This window comes from Siphateles boraxobius, unplaced genomic scaffold (genome assembly GCF_051911475.1).
Source record: "Siphateles boraxobius isolate OS27281-9 unplaced genomic scaffold, OSU_SipBor_1 8, whole genome shotgun sequence".
Taxonomy (NCBI): domain Eukaryota; kingdom Metazoa; phylum Chordata; class Actinopteri; order Cypriniformes; family Leuciscidae; genus Siphateles; species Siphateles boraxobius.
This window is the reverse complement of record NW_027509208.1, coordinates 25,034,690-25,055,724: the sequence shown is the minus strand read 5'-3', so window position 1 is coordinate 25,055,724 and position 21,035 is coordinate 25,034,690. Positions and strand designations below refer to the sequence as shown.

Below are 21,035 nucleotides of genomic sequence, written 5' to 3'. Positions count from 1 at the left end.
TTTTTTTCGTGATTTGTATGGATGACACACAGCGACATATACAGTATTATCAGCTGTATGATGTGTTTTTACCCTGAAATGTTTCATTTCGAGAGAGACCCGGCGCGCGCAGTGAGGGAGACTAAATAAACTTGCTAAAAAGAGGTCCGGCGTACGAGAGAGACAAAGGAAAACGCATGTTCTTAATTTATGTTGCTTCGGACTATTTTCGTTTTGTACTGTTTTAATTGTTTAGTTTAGCTGCAATTTCTTTTGCAATACAAATTTAAAATGTAAAAGAATAAGATTATGTTTCTTATTTTGCATCGTAAAGGAAATAAACTCTAAACTCGATGCAATTTATTTAAGTTTATTAAATAAATAAACTGTCACGACAGGTTATTTAAACCTTGAAATGTGCGATGTGGTTTCAAACTTAATTCATTTTAGTGTTCTTTTATATTTTCATTGGTTTTTATATTGAAAGCAATACTATTTAGTTAGTCTGTTATTTTTTCTGTCTTTTTCTTATTTGTTATATGGATCTTATATGGATCTGTTTTGAAAAATTTCTTCCGTTGCAATGGCCGGGTATCACTGTCAGTCATCTCAATTTCGTGAATGATTCACAAAACAATAATTTAGCAGATTAAAGACGAGGTTCTTCATTTTCATTTTCTGACGCGATCGGCTGACAATCTCCCTTCAACAGTTTTGTCGTCTGTGCAGCAGCTCTACTGGAATGTAGCAAATTTATGTTGTCATGTGCCATTGATAATTAAACAAAACGCCTGACTTTAAATAAATAAACAGTTAATAAACCCGCTAATAAACGGTTACCTATTTAAGCACCAAGAACGGTAAAACATAAAAGGCTGTATTCCATGTAGGCTTCAATGAGATTCGATCTTGGATCGCTTGAAGCGACGCGAGGCTTATGTTGTTGTGTTGAACACAGAGCTACCGCCAGAACACTGGTGAGATAACGTCTTTTATGCTCTCGGAAAGCCTCATTGATGTAACCTAACATGTTTCTATTGCAATGTTTCGAAATATTTTCATTATTTATTCAATTTAATCTCAGTAATTTCAGTATTGTGATTATGAATTCGTTTAACTACAATGTTTCACTTGAATTCATCTGCTACCAGCTTTCAATCGCTCTGAATGAGCCACGGTGCGGAGGCAGATTACGCAATAGATAGAAAAAACTGACACTTTTCAAAGTCTGTGATTGCAGCGCCTCTTAGCGGTAAAGGGCAGCAAATGGTGGCGGTAAAAGTATTATTCTGGTTGGCTACCTACTGTAGTTAATTAGCATAGTTGTTAGTGTAGTATTGTTAGAAGGATATATCTTTATCTTTGTTAATATATCTTTATAAACATTTAAGTCTCTGCTATTAAATTATCTAATTCAAAACGAAAACAAATAATCTCTGTTTATGTAATCTGTATGAAAAGATGCCTACAGAGAGCGCGCACTATTGAAATGTCCCCCCTACCCCGCTCAGCCCCGCACTCGGTTCGTCCCCTCTATCTCCGCTGGGCTCTGCCCACTTTTCCAGCATTTTTCAAATATTGCCAGTGGGTGGAGTCAGGCTCTGACCAGGGGTTGAGTTACCCTTTAAGGGTACAAAGACTAATGCAAAGTACTTACTTTTATTCTTAATACATTTGCAAAGTTGTCACAAATATATATATATATTTTTTTGCTTTGTTCAATGTGGTGTATGGAGTGTTGATTGATGTGGAAAGAGTACATAAGGCAGTAACATAAAATGTGAAAATAATTAAGGGGTATATATTAGGGCCAGGACTCGATTAAAAAAATTATAATTAAAATCTAATTAATTAGAGGCTTTGTAATTAATTAATCGAAATTAATCACATTTTAATTGCATAAATATTTGACCTGAGAACAGTGAGAAGTAATTTTTTTCACATGGATTTTTAGTATACCATTGAATAATGACTGAATACATAAGCTTAAGCAACAAAATATTGTTTATTTTTGTTCAACCAAGTCCAACAGACCAGTGCAATTTTTAGCCATTAAGTGTAGCATTAGCATATTTAGAAATATAGTACATTTCAGAAATTCAGGTAGCCTATAGGTCCACGCTAGCTGCTCTATGTTTTGCGTTGAGGTGATACCTGAGGCCCGATGTGCTGCGGTGATATGCGAATTCCTTGTTCAGTCCCTCCAGTTTTTCGCGATTCTGCGATTGCTGAATACAACGCAAAATCAACAAAATGTCGAATTTTTTTGCGATCCTGCATAATTCCTAATTTAACCGCAAAATAATCACAAAAATTCAAAAAAGACCTCACAAAACGTCTCAGGTTACGTATGTAATCCTGGTTCCCTGAGAGGGAACGAGACGCTGCGTTGAGACGCGGTGGGAGCGCTCTGCGTGATTGCGTCGTGAAGCACGTGTATAATCAGTCCAATGGAAGAGCTAGACGTCATAGGCGGGTGACGTCATAGACCAGGAAGCTATAAAGCACACCTGAAAACAGACCGCGACAGCTTCTGAAAAAGCCTGAAGCAAGTCGATCAGGGCATGCAGGAAGTATGGCAGGAAAACGCAGCGTCTCGTTCCCTCTAAGGGAACCAGGGATACATAGGTAACCTGAGACGTTCCCTTTCAAGGGAACTCGAGCTGCGTTGAGACGCGGTGGGAACCCAATACCCACTACGCCATAAAGACAAATGCCCGTTCTGTGTGAAGTCCTTGCGCACACTAAGAAGCAAGCAACCTAGCCCCAGGAGTGGAGAGGTGTAAGTCATAAAATCTGACAATGTATGTGGTGAGGACCAGCCTGCCGCATTACAAATGTCTTGAAGGGAAACACCCGAAATTAAAGCCTAGAGGCAGCCATACTCCTGTAGAATGGGCCTGAACAGCCATAGGTGAAGGCTGTCCGGCCGTTTCATAAGCAAGTGAGATAGCCTCAACTACCCACTTGCTCATCATCTGTTTAGATGCCGGGCAACCTATCTTAGGTGACCCGAAGCAGACAAATAATTGTTCTGATATGCGCCACTGAGCAGCTCTGTGGACATACGCATCCAAAGCCCGGACAGGGTGTAACAGATTAAGTTTTTCCTGATCTGGGGTATTAAAGGTGGAGGACAGAAGGCCTGCTGCACAAATGACCCGCACATTTAGTAGGGACCTAGAAATACAACCCGACCTGGGGTGAAGAAATACTATCACCATAGCAGTTGCAAATCCAAGTACGTGTAGGCCTCAGCCTCATGTACCACGGAGAAGACGAAATTAAGGATCTCTCCTCAGAGATAACCCAGTAAAGAAACATTCATACAGAAATCAAGTACTGTACCAACAGGGCAGAAACAAGATTCAGAAGGCGTTCTCTGCACCAGGCAGAGAACAGCATATTTAGTCTTCTCGTGGAGGAAGCTATAGACTGGAGTATGGTCACCACGACCTCGGTCGAGAGACCTGAATCTATGAGCTGGGCCCCCTCAGAGGCTGAGCCCACAGTATCCACAACTCCAGAGCTCCAGGAGCAAAGATATCGGGAAAAGCGTATAGGTTAGCGGCAACCACACCTATTACATGACATCCAGTCCAAGCGGAGCTGGATGCGTGAGGAAGAACTGCAAGGGCAATGCATTGTACAAGTGATGCGAAAGGTCGACTTGTAGTTTGACCGAAGTTCTCCCTTAGAAGCCCCACCACCTCGGGGTGAAGTCTCCATTCCCCGGGCCACAGCCCCTGCCTCAACAGGATATCTGCTCTGATATACGAGACAATCAGTGTGTTGTCCGGACCCTTCGCCGAGCAACCACTCATGATTGCCCCCGACTTGTGAGGGAAGCATCCGTCAATAGCATTATGCGTCGACAAGAAGCCCCCAACACTGGGCCTGGGCGAGGAACCAAGGTTCTTCCTCATGACCGAGGCACGAAGGCATAGCCGCGTGAACTTTATCATGCGAAAACGGATTTCCCTCCGAGAAAACCCCTTGGTCCTGAGCCACCACAGCAGGGGTCTCATGTACAGAAGGCCAAAAGTAACTACGTTGGAAGCAACTGCCATGAGCCCCAGCCAAAGACCTTCCACCGAGCGGCCACTCATGACCGCCCCCCATCCTGTGAGGGAAGCATCCGTCGATAGCGTGACGCGTCGACAAGAAGCCCCCAGCACTAGGCACTGGGCGAGGAACCGAGGTTTCTTCCACATGACCGAGGCACGAAGGCATAGCCGCGTGACCTTGATCATGTGAAAACGGATTTCCCCTCGGAGAAAACCCCTTGGTCCCGAGCCACCACTGCAGGGGTCTCATGTACAGAAGGCTAAAAGTAAGTACGTTGGACGCAACTACCATGAGCCCCAACAGTCTCAGAGACTGTTTTGCAGTGAGGGACTGACCTAGTTTTACATTCTTTACGGCTGTGAGAATCACAGAAATACGTGCAGGAGACAGACGTGCTTGCATTGTTGTCGAATCCCATAATACACCTAGAAAAGTGGTCCTCTGAGCTGAGAGGAGTACACTCTTTTTGGTTTTGAGCCGCAACCCCAACCCCCTTATGTTGTACAGAACGACATCTCGATGTTGAACTGCCAACAGCTCGGACTGAGCTAAAATCAACCAATCGTCGATATAATTTAATACGTGAATGTCCTGGAATCTCAGAGGAGCCAGAGCTGCATCCACGCATATTGTAAAAGGTGCGGGGTGATAACCTAGGCCGAAAGGAAGAACCCGATACTGGTATGCTTCGCCCCTGAAAGCAAACCTCAGGAATCTCCTGTGATGAGGATGGAGAGATAAGTAAGCGTCCTTTAAGTCTATTGTGACAAACCAGTCCTTGGACTGAGTCTGTGACACAATCATATTTAGTGTAAGCATTTTTTGCTTACTTTGAACTTAAGATTCTGAAACCTGCTGTTTAATTGACGCAGGTCAATTAGCCAGTTAAATGGGTCTAGAGTAGGACTCAACCCCTCATCCTCTTTTGGAACAATGAAGTAATGGCAGTAAAACCCTGACTGTCTGTCGGGAGGAGGAACCCCTTCTACAGCTCCTTTGCAGAAGTGTCAGTACTTCCTGCTCCATAACCAAAGCCTGCTCGGGGTCCAGCACAATGGGGAGGACCCCTAGAAATCTGGGCGGACAAGAACCAAATTCTGAATCCTTTTCTATAGTGTGCAGGACCCACCGAGAAATATGTGGCAGTAGTTTCCACGCTGCCAGAAATTCTACTAGGGGAACCAGTCTCTCAAGACTGGCCTCTGGATTTGGTTGAACAGCCACTACGATGCCCTGAAGCGGCGAACCGGCAGGGAACAACCGAACTGACCGTTCTACGACCCTCCTCGGAGGATCGTATGGGGACGCTGACACCTTGATGCCCTGAACGGCGAACCGGCAGAGAACAACCGAACTGCCAGCACTGCGACCCTCCTCAGAGAGTCGCACCCCAGAGGGCGCCGAGGAGAAACAATTTCTCAAAACCATCCCTACCCCAGAGGGGACCACCCTTTAGAAGCCTGATAGCCTCGGCGTCAGGGCTTCCTATTTGTCCAAGCTTTTTTAGAGATAAAATAGTCCTCAGATCTTGCATATCTTTAACTGGCTAGACTGCTACCGCCACCCAAGTCCCCCTTAATTGTGGAGGACCCAAATGGCGATGCTCGTTTTGCACTCTGTGCTGCGAGGAGCTTAGTAGACCGAGACTGCTCCGCCCAGCAGTCTCAGGAACATTAGATTGGTGAGGAAGAAACCTCTGGAACGCCGCTGAATGGTTTATTTCTTAGTTTTTTGAAAGCAGAGCGTCCAGAAGAACAGTCATAATTTTATCTTATTCTTCTTTATTTTTAAATCAGAAAAACTTATATATATATATATATATATATATATATATATATATATATATATATATATACATATATATATAAATATATCACTCCGTGGCCACCAGCAGGAAAACAACCGAACTGACCGTGCTGCGACCCTCCTCAGAGAGTCGCCCCCCAGAGGACGCAGAGGAGAAACGATTTCTCGAAACCGGGCCTCCCCAGTATAGTTTATCTGTTTTTGCACGACGCAATTCTCGAATAGCGTCAGTGCTGACAATCTCACATTCATCCATGTCTTTATAATTCACCCACCAGTGCTGCCTAATAAAATTTTTCTTTATTTATTTAAGATGGCTGGTGGGTAACGTCGGGGTTAAAAATGATGATGCCGACTCGGGAGAGAGAAAGCTAGCAAGCTTCTCTTTAACCCGAGGAACTGTCATACCATAATACTTAATACCCATAGCATTACTATAGTTAGACGTTTGGGCATTAAACACATAAAATAGAAACCGGCTTATTCCACGATCTCGACAACAAAAGTGTTGTGGAGATAGGGAAAACGGCAGTCCCCGACGAGGAGGCTGAGATACAGAGTTTTTCTGTTTTTAGATATATTTCATCTAATAAACTCTCTTTTTCACTCTCATAATGTTCAGCTGGCCAGAAAAAATTTTAACTAGCAACAGCACTAGATAAAACGTACTCGGTTATTTCATTTGTGTGTGTATACGCACATAAGAAAGTGGTGTAAAGAGATTTGCAACAGTAATTTGAGGAGGTGAAATGTGATTATTTGGAAAATTCCTGTCATGACTGCTTAAAGAAAAATGGCAGCAGGCATTTGCCTCCTGCATAAACTTTAATATTGTTGACATTTTGGGCACACGAGCGTTGCGCACTATTTGCGTTATATGTAGGCCTATGGCTTATTGGTCTTTGTGTGTTGTTGCTGGTTTTGCGTTATATGTATATGGCATATTGGTCTTTGTGTGTTGTTGCTGGTTTTGCGTTATATGTATATGGCATATTGGTCTTTGTGTGTTGTTGCTGGTTTTGCGTTACATGTAGGCTATATGGCATATTGTTCTTTGTGTGTTGTTGCTGGTACGTTGCAAATAGAGGGGCAGCACAATTGTTTTTCACCTAGTGCGGCAGAAGTGCACTCATTCGAAATGCAAAAAAAGCTGTAAAGCACAGGGGCGAGCTTTACAGGGGGTATGGCTTATCTAAATGAGATGTAAATGAGCCCTATTGTCACTCCCAGCAGCAGAGACAGGTGAGAACTGCACAATCTTTAGAGGTCGTTTTCTCATCTTTGAGCTTTTTTAAGTGCCTAGCTTCAAATGGCCACAACTTCTCCAAATATTATCAGATTTCCACATGTTACACATCGTTGGAAAGCTTGGAGATTACACTTTCAGAATCTATGAATAACTCAAAATGCCCCAGAACCGACTTGTGTCCCTAGTTTCCGTGACCGGTCACATTTTCCAAGGTTCCAGAGCCGAAACGCATTTCATGTCGACCCTGAGGTGAAACAGACCAGAGGTCCATGCCCGGGGTGGAACTCGCACTTTCAGCCATAACTGCAGTGGGCGTATGCGAAGCAGGCCCAGCTGGAGTACTGAAGATGCTGAGGCCGTGAGGCCCAGCATTTTCTGAAACCTTTGAGCGGGACTATAGAGCCACGGCGAAAGGATTTGGCTGCGCGCTGAATGTCCAGTTCTCACTCTGGCGACAGACGTGCTGTCATAGACAGCGAGTCCAGTACTGTTCCCAGAAAAGAGATCTTCTGGCTGGGGAACAGCGAACTCTTCGCCCAATTGACTGTGAGACCCAGATTCTCGAGATGCTCGAGTAATGTGGTTCTGTGTTCTATGAGCTCTGAATGTGATCGAGCTAGAATCAGCCAATCGTCCAAGTAGTTCAAAACTCGCATGCCCTGAAATCTCAGGGGTGCGAGGGCCGCGTCCATGCACTTCATAAATGTATGGGGTGCTAGGGATAGGCCGAACGGTTGGACTGTGTATTGATATGTCTGGCCCTCGAAGGCGAATCTCAAGAATCGCCTGTGACGTGACGCCATTTGTATTTGGAAATTGGTGTCTTTCAGATCTATTGACATAAACCAGTCTCCCTGGCGCACTTGCGCGAGGATTTTCCTGGTTGTCAGCATTCTGAACTGGTGCTTCATAAGCACTCTGTTCAGCTGTCGCAGATCTAGAATGGGCCTGAGACCCACGTCTTTTTTCGGTACCAGAAAATATCTGCTGTATAGCCCCCCTTCGCTCTGAGCCTGAGATAAAGGTTCTATGGCCCCTTTGCTCAGCAGTTACGCTATTTCGCTCGAAGTAGATGAGATACTTCGTTGTTTACCGTGGTTTCGACTCGCGCCGTGTAACGGCAGGGACGTCGAGCGAACTGTAGCGAATAGCCTCTTTTTATAGTGTTCAACACCCATTCTGATACCCCGGGAAGCTTTGCCCACGCATCTGCGTGAATAGCTAGGGGTAGAATGAAATCCGGCTCTGGCCGCGGCATAGCGGCGGCTGCAGAGCTTCGGTGTGCTGAGACATAAACACTGTGTTTATAGTGTGCGAGGCGGGAGGCGCGCCGATCACGGCGGGCAGCCTGGTCGCGCTCGAATTTTCTATGACAGGTTATGGAGAGAGAGAGAGAGAGAGAGCGGGACAAACCCCGTGGGGTTGAGCGTGTCTGTGAAGGAATGTGGTCGCGGGACGGCGGGCACATTCACTGCGCTGAGAACACCGTCGGTTTGTACTGACTGAATGTGTGTCGGTTTCGTTTTTACAGAAAACGAGGGACACGCATCGTGTAGTGTTTGTGGGCACTGTGTTGTGGGCACATTCACTACATTTTTGCACAATCGACATGAGTCGATTTTATTTGTGCTAGCCCTGAACTGTGGCGGGCTGTGTCTCTGTGTGGGAATGGGCACTGAGACGTGGGCATTCTTACAACACTCATAACACCATCGGCCGTGGCCGGAATACCAGAAAATACACTCTTTTGGGATTTATCTGGGTCGCCGTAAAAATGGCATTTGTGTGCAGGCAAGCGGGCTGTGGTGCCGGCTTGTTTACTGCAAAATACATTGGAACAGTCACATTGTTTGGAACTGAGCGAGCGAGAAGTTTCGGTGGAGTCTGGCCGCGGCGAGACTTAAACACTGTGGGTTTTAGCTGACTGTATGTGTGTTGGTTTCGTTTTACAGAAAACGTGGCACATGCAGTGTGTAGTGTTTGTGGGCACTGGGTTGTGGGCACATTCACTACATTTAATGCACAATGACATGAGTCAATCTCATTTGTGTGTGCCCTGCACTGTGGCGGGCTGTGTTTGTGTGTAGAAATGAACACTGGGCTGTGGGCATTTTTATTACACTCATAACACCATCGGCTGTGGCCGGAATACCAGAAAATACACTGCTTATATGATTTTTCTGGGTCGCCTTGCAAACGGCATTCTTGTGCAGGCAAGCGGGCCATGGTACCGGCTTGTTTACTGCAAAATACACTGGAACAGTCACATTTTCTTGGAACTGAACGAGCGAAAAGTTTCGGTGCAAGTCTGGCCGAGGCGAGACTAAATTTTTATCTGCTGCGAGACCTGGGATCGAACAAGGGTCTCCCGTGCGAAGGCTTTGGGTTTCGTCACTGAGCCACAGGGGGAAACGACAAAAGCTTAAAATAGCTCGAGCCGATAAGAGAGCGTCATCACAGTTTGTGTGTTGGTGTTTGTTTGCAGGCGTGCGTGTTATACAACAGGCTCATTGCTGCAATATTGGCATTTTCAGCCGCTCAAACTAAGAGGAGCTGAGAAATGTTTGAGAAATGGAGATTGGTCCAGCGTCGGCGGGACTAAAAATACACTCTTTCTTCATTTCGCCGGTGACGCATGCCCACGGGGGGCTGGGGCGGGGTAGCTTTCTTATAACGTAAAGAAAGCTAGCCGCGGTTTTGATGCTGGCCCGTTTCCCTGACGACTCGTGGGCAGAAGGGGGAGGTCCACAGAGCTCGCCCAATCCTCACTGTCCGACGCCAGGATAGAGCAGCTGGCCTTCTCTACAGATACAGCTATCTCGTCGTCATTAATGGCGGAAGCGGCGGCGCGCGGCGGCCGTTGTCCGTCAGCGACCGACTCAAGTGAAGCTGGTGAAGCTGGCGGGCGAACCGGCGAGCTATCACGGGCTGGAGAAGGCTCGGGGCTGTTTCGTCAACCTCAATGGCGGAAGCGGTGGCAGACGGCGGCCGCTGTCCGTCGGTGAGGGACTCGATCGATGCCGGCGAAGCTGGCGGGCGAACCGTCGAGCTTTGGCGGGCAGGAGAAGGCTCGGGCCGCGCTGGGCACGGCGCTTTTACGGCGCTGCTGAAGTGCAGGCTCTGAGAATGATGCCAGGCGAGTCCTCAGAGTCACCATCGGCAGTAGCTCACAGTGAGGGCATCTGCCGTCGACGAGAGCGGGAGCCGCATGATCCTCACCTAGGCAGGAAACGCAGATGACATGACAGTCCCCGTCGCTGAGTGTGGCTCGGCACGAGCCGCAGGATCTTTGCATCTTGAAAAAGACGCAGCTCTTTTAGCAGAGAGAGAGACAGTGAAAAAATGTGTGTCGCAGCGGCGAACACACACACACAGTAGGAAAAGGATATAACGGCGGAAAGCGTAGCAGGTACGGCGGCTAAAGGCGGCGATGCCAGCGACTTCAGACTCAATGGCTCGTCCCGCTGTGTGCTTATCTCAGACGGCGTGGCTTCTCTCTCCGGATCCAGCGATGCATGATGCTTCGCTGAAGAGATGAAAATCAGTGGACCAGCCTTATCGAGCTATAGTTATAGGGCGAGACCACGCCCTTTCTGTCAGGACGTGACGGAATGGGCGCGAAATGCCCCCATTGGATATGGTGTCACGCAGTGCCTCTCTCGATAGGCTGCTGCTGTTGCCGCAGGGCAGCCAATAGGCGCGCGAGCCGTCCTGCCTATGTCTGCATGCTGCTGCACAGCGTTTTACATTAATTCAAAATTAAGGATAATTTTTGGCTTCAATATCTCGTGGAAAAGAGGTTTTCCCCATAGCGTAAGATATTACGCGGTACGAGAGATACTCTCGTAAGAGAACTCCTTTTAAAGCTCCTCTTTATTCAACAGAGTTATGAGCTGACTTATTTATTCATTTATTGAAACCTCAAACTTCTGTCTTTTTCTTAATATCTTTATTTGTTTTGTTCTCCTTTTAAACAAAACACTAACGATACCAATTCCTCGGAACTGGAATCGCCAGCACTGGATCTGACAGGTGAAAGCTGAGATAGGGCGGGGCCCGTCCCAACCCCCGCTGTCAGATCCGTATGCGAACCCCAAAATGCGAGTCGCCGCCATGCATCGGCAACAGCGGGACCCACGTGGGGAGCGCAAACCGAACCGTCCTCCTCGAAGAACGCCCGGCGGGAGCGGAGCGTCCTCACGGACAGCTTCTCGCAATGCTCACAGTCAGCCCACTCGAGAACTGACTGTGGCATGCTCCACTCCCAAATATTCTGATGTGTGTGTCCCAACCCGTGATATAACCTGGGCAGGGAACAACACAAAGCTGCTTGCTCTCTTTTGCCATAATATATATATATATATATATATATATTGCAACTTGACAACAATAAATATGACAAGGACAGAATACACAGATCGCTTGCTGAAGGCGCAGAAGCTGTCACGGTCTGTTTTCAGGTGTACTTTATAGCTTCCTGGTCTATGACGTCACCCGCCTATGACGTCTAGCTCTTCCATTGGACTGATTATACACGTGCTTCACGACGCAATCACGCAGAGCGTTCCAACCGCGTCTCAACGCAGCTCGAGTTCCCTTGAAAGGGAACATTAAATTATAATCACCCAATTGAAATATCTTTAGTTAATTAAAGTTTCAATGCATTTTTACGTGGGTACAGATGTTGCGCACGCGTGATGTCTGTGTGCGGTCTGTCAGAAACATGGCGAAAGAAAATCCGTCTCTCCTGCCCTCTCACATAAGCGGCCAGGTTTTCATTGGGCAGTATGGCAAACTTATTAACACGTTTAACATGATTGAATGACATAACAAAAAATGTGATATGCTCGATGGTACTAAAAAGAATTTTTAAAAGCGCAGTATACCGTGAAAGAGAACGTCCTGGTTGCGTATGCAACCCACCGTTCCCTGAAGGAGGGAACGGAGGACGTAGTCGACGGTCGACTGAATTGGGATATCGCTAGAGAGCCTGTCTTCTTCGAGTACTATTGAACGAGCCAATGTAATTGGCGTGCGTGATTCGCATCACACACTCCGCCCCCGCGGCGCGGGTATAAATACGGAAGTGGATGCACGCACTAGTTGCTTTTCGCTGAGGAGCCGAGAGTAACCCGGGGTCAGCGGTGGTCCAGCGGTAGTGGCAAGGGGACTACGTCCTCCGTTCCCTCCTTCAGGGAACGGTGGGTTGCATACGCAACCAGGACGTTCCCTTTCAGTCGAGAACGTCAGACGTAGTCGACGGTCGACTGAATTGGGATCACCCATTGAACACGCCACTAACGCTGCCACCTTCCAGTGCCTAAACCAAAGCCTCCTGATGCCCCCGCAAACTTAAGGCGGGGAAGCACAGGGCTTAGGCCAGGGAAGTCATTGCTGTTCCTACAGGACCACTGGGAAAGCGTTCCCCGTACGTTGGAAGGAAGGGACGCTGCGGAAGCCACATCCAACCCAGAGGGAGGTAATGTGGAGAATACACATATGAACTGGGCGGAAACCGGGCAGTCTAACATATGGAATGTCACTGGGGTGGCTCCAGCCTAAGACGGGGGGAGACACACCGGACAGTGACGGCAGAGAGACTCTGCCGAGGGAAGACACGGGCTCACCGCAGGGAGCCGTATCGTGGAAGAATACACATATGGGGTCACCGAAGGGACCGCAACATATGGACCCAGCCTAACACAGGTTCCACACTGCTTACGAGTGGTAGGCCTAACACCAGACGTTCCAACGTCGGAGGGGTGTGGAGGAACTCAACAGGGTTCAATTTTAAGGGAACTCAACTGGAGTAGAAAGGCGCACGTATCCAGTCCATAGGAGGGGAATGGCGCAGCAAGCCGACACTTGAACCGGGCTCACGGTGAAACTGGCTTCATGAGAAGGGAGCCCACGGGAAGCAGCGGTTCAACTAGGTGTCGTCCAGCCCCCAACTCTAGAATCTGTTTAGCAAAGTATATCGTCAACGCCCAGGCGGAGCACTTTACACTCATCATAGAGGAGCTCAACACCTAAGTGGACATGTTGCATCTCGGATCTTTGCCGAAATTAAGGCAAGCACTAAGTGCAACTTCGCATGGAAACAGCCTTCCCTCTCTGCTGAATTCCAACAGATACTTGAAGAGCTGGTCTGAGGTCTATGACTTGCATTCTGTACACGTCCAAGCGAACGGACAGAGAAGCCAGGGCTGGATCTGCCTCCTCCAGGGCAGCGCTTGCAGGCTCACCACCTGCTCCTATTACGGGAGAGGTAGGAACCTTGGGCACAATCCGAGCAAGACCTTGCTCCTCAGGAACCTGACGATCAGAACGTGCTTCTGCATACTTCTGCAACACGATGAGCGTCGTTTAAACACCGAGGCAACATCATTTTGAGGGTGAAGGAAAACAGCCTACTGCAACCCATTTTGCAGGAAAGAGAGCACTGAAGTGATCGAAAGCTTTCAGGATCTCCTCTGGAGAGAAGACGCACTCAACGACTAGGTTCCACTTCTAAAGGCGTAAGCACGCTACCCAATTCTAGGGGGTGCTCGCAGAAGTGATGGTAACTATCACATGTTCTTGTGATAGCCACCTGAACCTCCGCGTTCAGATGTAAGACCACCCGGAATCTCCGGGGGAAGAACGCGTGTGCCATCGTGCCCCGTCCCCGAAAGAGTTCTCAGGGGAAGTCAGGAAGGCTGTTGAAGGGAACCAGGTCTAGTTGGGCCAATAAGGGGCAACTATGAAGACCTGTTCCTCCCCTGACTTGGCACGTAGGTGCAAGCGACGGGCGCAAAAGACAGGAGCATTGCTCAACACAACATGTGAAGATCACTGGGCTTCAGGAGCATTTTCTGCTCAGCACTTGGGTGTGACAAGTTCACTGAGCTTCAGGAGCATTCCTGCTCAACACCTGAGTGTGATAAACTCACCGAGCTTCAGGAGCATTTCTGCTCAACACTTGAGTACGAAGAACCTCACTGAGCGACAGGAGCATTTCTGCTCAGCACTTGAGTGTGACAAGTTCACTGAACTTCAGGAGCATTCCTGCTCAACACCTGAGTGTGATAAACTCACTGAGTTTCAGGAGCATTTCTGCTCAACACTTGAGTGCGAAGAATTTCACTGAACGACAGGAGCATTTCTGCTCAGCACTTGAGTGTGACAAGTTCACTGAGCTTCAGGAGCATTACTGCTCAACACCTGAGTGTGATAAACTCACTGAGCTTCAGGAGCATTTCTGCTCAACACTTGAGTGCGAGGAACTTCACTGAGCACCAGGAGCATTTCTGCTCAGCACTGCGTGTGATGAATTCACTGAGCTACCTGTGATGGACTCACTGAGCTACAGGAGCATTGCTGCTCAACACCTGAGTGCGATGAACTTCACTGAGTTTCAGGAGCAATTCTGCTCAACATGAAGAGTGATGATTTCACTGACTTGCAGGCGCAAGGCGACCATGAGTCGCAGTCACTTTTAGAAGGCTCACTGGGGTTAAACGCATTTCTGCGGGCCCCTGGGGCAGCTGAGTCCCAGTGTTTGTCCAAGGGTAGTCCGCTCGGTTTACCCAAACACTGGCGGAAAAATAAAACCGGGGGGGCAACTGAGCGGCCCCGGAATGGTCATGACCCAGCCGGACCCAGGGGATGGAGTCTCCACTTGCCCTGGCTATAACTGTCGTGAGGCTCGATGGCGGCACGATTGAGTAAGCGGGAGGAGTGGAACAAGGCGCCCTCAGAAGCGTCTGACTCCAAGGAGGAGGTGACGGGTGAGTTTGTGACATGCAGGGGAAGCTTGCGCAACGGTCGCAATGTCTAACAACTCGAGGCACGAATGCCCGTGTAGTCGGGGGTCGCCCAGGCCCCCGTTAAAACACGCCCTTTGTACATGGCCCCTCTGTTGAAGAGGGTTTGGCAGCAGACCGGGATGAACTATAGTCACACAGGGTGAGCTGCTCAGCCACGGTCACCTCGGGACTCGATCGTGAAGCTAGCGCTGAAGCGGTCACATATGGAGGGAGCCAAAGGCTGCGACTACCATATACCCCAGGAGCCTCTGAAAGTTCTTTCAGTGGGACCCTTTCTCACTTCAACACCAGCTGAACACATTCTCATTGAAGAGACATGTTGGACCGAGTACCTCTCCAAAACTAGAAAAGAGATACTCAGCCCGTGGGCGAGATTACTCTCTTCCAGTTGACCTGAAGACCCAACGGGCTCTGGAGCACTCGAGGGGAAGGACACTGTACTGATACTCCACCCTTAGACGCAACACACAGGATGGCCTGCGGTGCGGGAGGTAGAGATCTGAAGCACCTGTCTTTCAGGTCAAAGCTGCAGACCAATCTTGGTCCAAGATGGTCACGACCCACCCCCTAGTAGCACGAAGAACGAGTTTACAACTGGCCTTCGTACCGGCTGGAGGAGCGGCTATATCAAATCCTTCGCCAGCAGGATAAGATAAGCACGCACAAGTCAGGAGCACTGCTCAACACTCGGTGTGATGAATATCACTGAATTTTCAGGAGCACGTCTGCTCAACACCTAATGTGATGACTATCACTGACTTGAGCGGGGTAGCCGAGCCTGAGGTGGGGCAGCAAAGTAGAGAGAGTGGTGTTAGTGTGCTGTGCAACACTTACCTGTCTCTACAAGCGGCAGGGGGCGCGTGAGAAGGCGGATGACCGGGTCCTCGAACGCACCAAGCTGCCTGCTGGCGACCAAGGGGGAGCTGAGGGGTGTAAGGCTATACAGGGTCACACCCGCCAGACTGGCCCTCTTGGGACCCAGGAACAGATGAAATTGCTCTCTCTTTGAAGTGTGGGTACCGCTTGCTCCGCTTTTTTTTTTTTTTTTTTAGGGAGCCAGCGGCGGAACAGACACACACACAAACAAAGGCTCCACCCGGCCCTCACCCGGGGGGAGGGAGTGATCGTGCCACTCCAAGAGCATCTCATCCATTCCTGGGCGGCCCGCTCCGGAATGCTTTCGCTGTCGCTTGCCACCTGGCTTGGCAGCGCCTGGAGCGGGCTGGGCGTCTCAACTGCGGCCGGCTCCATGCTGAGGCCTGGGTGGAGGCTGCTGCGGAGGGCCAGCAGGAGCGGCGGCCGGAGAACGCCCACGGCGACGAGCAGGCGGAGGAGCTGCCACCGGCGGCGGTTGGAAGCAGCAGCTGGCCACCGGGGCAGGATGTGCCGGATGACCTCCGTCTGCGCTTGAGCGGCAGAGAACTGTTTGATGCAGTTCTCCACCGCGTCGCCGACCAGCCCAACCTGGGAAATTGGGGAGACCAGGAACCGAACCTTGTCCGCATCCGCCATACCAACCAGGCTGAGCCAACGAAGGCGCTACTGGACCACCAAGGTGGACATCGCCAGACCGATCACGCACGCTACGACACCCGTACCCCGGAGGGTGAGGTCGGATGCAGTGCGGTGCTCACCTATGAGCGCACGGTCTGGATTACCCTCGTGCATGCCATGGGTGCCCTAGCCTGCAGCAACGCCATGGCACGCAAGAGGAAGGGGCTTGCCCATAGGCTTTGTAAGCTCTGCCCGTCGGAGCAGACGAAACTCACAGGCCTTAGGGGGGAGACGAGGATCCCCCCAAAAGGCAGCAGCCGCCGGACACAGGTGCACCTGTGTCGACAGACCGCTCCAATGGAGGGACACCTCGCAACCCTTCACCGTTCCTCCATCAAGGGTAATGAGGGGGAAAAGCTAGTCAGGCAGTTTCTGGCAGAGAAAGATGCTGTTCACCACCTGACAAGCTCTCCATGCATTTCGGGAAAGAAAGGCACTGGGGCGGCGAGCTGAGAACCAGCGCGGCCCGCCCCAAGATACCAAACTCCAGATTCCAACCGAGACTGAACGGGACACGGTGGAGGTTCCACTCGAGCCCGGCAGCCTCGGCGGCCCGTTTCAGCATAGCTGATAATTCTGGATCCGGCTCGGGCAACATTGAACTCCCGGAGGGAGACAATGCAGCCGAGTCATCATCTCTAGAAGTCAGCTCACCCTCCGATGCTGCAATCGGCGTCCTGTCCTCCAGGGGAGCCCCGAGTGAAACCGCTGGCCCACCCATTACAGATGGACCAGCAGACAACACAGGAGGCTCCAGTGGTTGCAGTGGAAGGGAGGAGTGAGGAGCCCACAGGGAATGGTTACCGGGCGGGACATCCAACACTATCCTCCGGTCACCCATCCCACACAGCACCCGAGGGTGGGGCATGGTAATGGGGACTCGCTCTCCGCGAACGAAGGCGAGTCTCGCCCTCAACACTGCGACAGTCATGTTCCCACAGTGAAAACATGAGCTGTCCACAAAAGCTGTCTCAGCGTGCTGTAAGCCAAACACGTGACACAACAGTTGTGACCATCAGAGAGAGACAGGGAACGACCGCACCCAGAAACGCACGGGCGGAATGACATCTTGAAAAAGACGCAAACGCACCCGTGTTGCTCTTTCAGAAAATAGGACCGTCACCAGTGCCGGAACACACAGGGGAATGACCGCGGCAACACTGAACAGAGAACTGAAACAGTGAAGCACTCACTTTTCCGCCCTCTAACCAGCCATCAACACACACAAACATTTAGAAATTTGTTGCTGTTAAAACAGCAGTTGAGAGCTCAAAGCTCGCGATCACCGCTGCACTCGCGCTGTAGAACACCAGCACTGGGAGAGTCTTCCTGAAGAACACCGACACACTCGCTCGTTGTAGACAACAGCACTCTCAGAGACATCAAACGATCGGCTCCGAAGCAAAAGGCAACTAGTGCGTGCATCCACTTCCGTATTTATACCCGCGCCGCGGGGGCGGAGTGTGTGATGCGAATCACGCACGCCAATTACATTGGCTCGTTCAATAGTACTCGAAGAAGACAGGCTCTCTAGCGATATCCCAATTCAGTCGACCGTCAACTACGTCTGACGTTCTCGACTGAAAGGGAACTAATTTCAGCCAGTCGAGTGACAGTCTGTCTCTGACTGCAAGTGTGTGTGTGTGTGTGTGTGTGTGTGTGTGTGTGTGTGTGTGTGTGTGTGTGTGTGTGTGTGTGTGTGTGTGTGTGTGTGACTGACTGAATGACTGACTGCGTGTCAACGCCTGTCGGCCTAGTTAGAATATTGAATTCTCTTTATAGCTTTTGAACAAATACACATAGCTACAATTACTTCAAAATATTAATCTTGGCAAGTATTTACGAAAAACAATCAGTAATAACTGATTGGGATGTTTTTCATTACTGTAGTAGGTGACAGTAACCTAAATTACCTGCTGTTGTTAATGTTAATCAAGCAACAACAAAAGGCTACAGCACAATTTTAAAAAAAGTATTTGATTAGACCAAATAAACAAGCTTTATGCATTTTTTGTGATTTGTGTCATGTATGACTATTGTGCATCTGACATAATACTATTATGGTAAATGTGATGCCCTAATTATAAAATATTAAAAAAAGCAAATTTTTTCACACATTTCTGGAAATTACCACCACAAAATCAGTCATTTTGATCGCAAAAATCACATAAAAAAATCGTGAAATCCTGGAGGGACTGCTTGTTGCATAACTTGCACACAACCATGCTCTTATCGACGCTTCCAACCACGGGGCCAACCAAAGCGGTCTCGTCAGCTTCTTCATTCATGTTCACTGTGGTTTGGTGTTGTCTGAAGTCATGAACGCTAGTTGGTGCTCCAGTATAATCGATCCGCCGAAACTCATCCAGTGAGAAACGTTCCGCGGTTCGGAAAAATGTTGAAAAATGTTTAACGCGTTAAATCTTAATTAACGCGTTAAGAGTCTGTAATTAATTAATCTTAATTAACGCGTTAAAGTCCCGGCCCTAGTATATATACTTTTGCTAGAAAAATGTGTAATAACAATAATTTAATCCAAAAATAGCAAAAAGCAGTACCAAAGTGGTCCAAATGACAATGCATTGCATTCAAAGAACTGTCTAGTTCAAGTTTAAAAACAAATTTAAGTTGTTAGTCATTGAAAACCTTATCCTGAAGGCCTGCATATCTCATTCAAATGCACACATCACCTGAAACATCAGCCTGGTATACCTAGGTATTAATATCTAACATTTACAGGTACAAAACAGGTACAAAACATACATTTGTACCTTTGGATAGATGGTTAAATGTACAATATGATATTGATATATGATATTGACAACATTTAAACATAAACATTATTAAGTGTTTACTGCTACAGAAAGCTAAAATATTTAGAAAACTTTTCTATCATAAAGATGTTTGTATAATTGCACTTTGACAATGTTCTAGATCAATTTAAGATCCCTTAAACCCTAACCCCAAACCCAAACATATCCATTTTATAACGAATATAAAAACAATATACAAAACATAATTAACAGAAATGAGTAGAAAAATAAAAATTTTTGCAGCAATAAAGCATTAAAAAGATATTTTGAGCCGCTAATCCCACTCCTACCCATCTCTGGCGGTACATACTAATTCCATTTCGAGGGAACTCAACGCCATGTGAGATGGTGCAATGGGTACCGTCCTGCAGGACCCGGTGTCTGAGGCATGTGTACAAACTGGTGATGATGTCGCAGGATTCTTTTTATATTATGTCTTTATATATGTTAGCTATATTAAAAACTTAGCTTGTATGCTCACACATTTCATAAGCAAAATGTGAAGATGGAAAGCAGAAAGTAAACAAGAATAACAATGTCAATTGTATGTTTTCATAAGGCCAAATTAAAGTTATGAATTTGCTGCTGCTGTAGATGACAGCCTTCAAATAAAGGCAGCGGTGGTTTGTATTCCAACACTACAAACAATTAGAAGACAACTAATGTAAAATAAGAAATAAAAAGATTTCTTCAATAATAAAAAGCCAGCATTTAGCTGCATGTTGAAAACAATTAAATAGCCAATCAAAAATCAAAAATCAAACTCTTGTTAACATGTTATTTTGATGATCCACTTTAGATATACTACTAACTATAAGTAACTTTGCAAGTTCATGTCAACTAACTCTCATTAGAGTATTGGTAGACTGTCTTCTTGACATATAAGTAACTTTGCAACTACATGTCAACTTATTCTACAAACCCTAACCTTTAACAATCTACTAACAGTCTAAATGTCTAAAATGATAAAGTGGACCATCAAAATAAAGTGTAACCAAAATTGTATCCAGAACTAGATACTGGAACCAAATGATTTTCATGATAACTGGATCCAGTAACAGTTCCAGAACATTCATGGGCAGATGTGAATAAAGCACTGCTACAAAATGTTCAATGCACACACTTCGCCGACTGTGTGCTGTGTACGAGAATAAACAATTAAACATAAAGCATGTAATTCATGCTGTGTCACGATTAAAGTCTGTAAAAACACCTTCTGCAGTAAAAAGACACCCATTTTTCCCACGTGCCTAACAGACAAATTAAACACAAGCTGTTTTGTTCTCATAATTATTTGACAAGGCTGCCATGTGAATAATAATTGTTCTTCAAACATTCACTATTTGATCTTTCTCAAAATAATGGAATATCAATCTTGAATCAGATTCCTATCCCAAGCTAGCACATGCTGTATATCTGAGTTTGTGTACAGTTAAAGTTGTAGTTTACTCACATCAATGCCATTTCTGAGCCGTATGACTTTAGGGCTTTTCACACTTGAAATAGTTTACCCTGGGTCCTTCTAAACCACGGGTAAGCGGAATCCTGATGGTGAATAAAGGATGGAAACATTTTCAATATTGTGAATTATTCCTTTAAAGATTTATTCTCTAAACCCTCACTGACAACTGCCTACAAATGAGCCCGATAACATTGTAGATACCAGCTTCGTTATTCTTCTTTGTTCACTTTTAGCGCTGTGTAGGGTTTTTGTAGAGTAGATGACACGTGGAACAAAAGCCAAATGGCGGTGAATGA

At 47.5% G+C, this 21,035-nt stretch overlaps 1 protein-coding gene across 30 annotated transcripts in view; it reads right to left on the bottom strand.

Moving 5' to 3' along the window:
* nrxn3b (neurexin 3b) overlaps positions 1–21,035 on the bottom strand; it is a 623,191-nt gene that overhangs the window by 408,539 nt on the left and 193,617 nt on the right. The window lies entirely within an intron of this gene.